The sequence below is a fragment of the Mirounga angustirostris genome, unplaced genomic scaffold (assembly GCF_029215605.1).
Source record: "Mirounga angustirostris isolate CCGP_5_RB_7025 unplaced genomic scaffold, mMirAng1.0.hap1 SCAF_7, whole genome shotgun sequence".
NCBI classification, from domain to species: Eukaryota; Metazoa; Chordata; class Mammalia; order Carnivora; family Phocidae; genus Mirounga; species Mirounga angustirostris.
This window is the reverse complement of record NW_026991715.1, coordinates 3,506,526-3,508,329: the sequence shown is the minus strand read 5'-3', so window position 1 is coordinate 3,508,329 and position 1,804 is coordinate 3,506,526.

Genomic DNA, 1,804 nt, shown 5'->3' with positions numbered 1-1,804 from the left:
CCAAGATTTAGCCACGCTCCAGTATCCTGGAAAATCAACACTTTTATATATGTGGGTAACATCCTACTGTAATCAGTTACTAAAAAAGGCATTCATAAAAAGCTTCCATTCATTTGCTGCAACAGTTAGGTTAAAAAGGACATAAAGTCCCTAAAGAACGATTCCAACTATGTCTAGATACTGTTATCACTTAGGTTATAATCTAAGCACTGAAGGAATCCACTTATCTCCAGAAAGAATTATGGGTATCCAAGAATTCACTAGGCCCCCAACTAAATGACAGTTTTGTGGATTCTTAGGCCTGGCTAGATGTTGCGGACTATGGAGTATTCGACTATTTCCTAGTTTTTCTATATTGCTGTCCCCATTCTATGTACTTATTAATATTTCAGTCCCTGGATACCTTCCTTGGGAAAGTAAACACAAGCAGACCTTATAAGACTAAAACAAGCACTGCAAGAACTGCCTGCTCTAGGGCTAGCTAACTATTCTACCTATCAACTTATTTCCACAAGAAAGAGATAATCAAGCACTGACTGTGCTTACACAAGAAAAACGAAATAAATATAGGTCTACTGCTTATTATAGCACACAATTTAATTCAGTTGACTGACCCCATTGCTTTAAGGCTATAGCTTTAGTGACAAAATTAGTAGCAGCTTTCACCGATTTAACCCAAGGAAATGAGTTTTATTACAAACTTGACATAATGTCCTAAGTCTTCTGAAAGCTGAACTGACTCAACATTTCTGATAGCAGAATAAACTCTTCTGAGATTCTTCTTCTTTCACACAAAAAAATTTACATATTTCACTATTCTTAATCCTGCTACCTTATTACTCTTATCTATGAAAGTGAGCCCCATAAGGGTGAGATAATAGTATTTCCTTTCACGGCACCATGCCCTGATTTATAAGACACCCCTTTTGATCTGATCTAGACCGGTTTGAAGTGTCATTAAGTAAAGATGGGGGGAAAAAAAGCAACTTCTAAGCTGACTATGCTGTAACTACCCAATATTCACTACTTGGGAGGGGAATTATCCCACAACACTGAGCTAAATCAATCCAACAAAAGAACTCCATGCTCTTACCAGAACATGCCATTTATCAGAAGGACAGACTGTTGTCACCTACACTGACACCTGGTGTGCATTTGGGTTGTCCACAGTATGGGGATGTTGTAGAAACAAATGGGTTTTCTTATGTCCACTAGGACCCAAGTTAGAAATGAAAACAAGTAAATGATCTCCTAACTGTTACTCTTTTACTTTGCAAAATTATTGTTAACAAAACAGATTTTCACCAAAAAGACTGAACCTGAGTATCAGGGAGATGCCCTGGCTGACTTTTATGCAAATGATTTATACAGAATCTACAAAGATTGGGCCACGTGTGGATTTTGCTTTTACCAAAATGACTCCTTGGTACCAACTTTTGCCATCAAGATGTCCTTGCAACACGGCAATAGTATTCTCTGGATTCAGACTCATGATGTACAAACAGTGGTTTTAAATAGTCAGGGCTGTGGAAATGCAATATGGCCACTTGGTTTCTGGCAAACCCCATCTTTCACTTTTTGCACTCCTTCACTCACCATACATGATTCAAATTGTATATAAACACTGATGGGGAGACCTCTATAAAATTGTGAAAACAGTTTACAACTAATGTCTATTTTGTTAGGACCATAATCTTTGGGGGGAAAAAAATACTTTCATTCCCAGAGCCTCACACCTCCTTCCATTGAGAACTATGCAACCTGTAGTTGGATTTAATTCAACTGCCACTTACTATGTGTTATC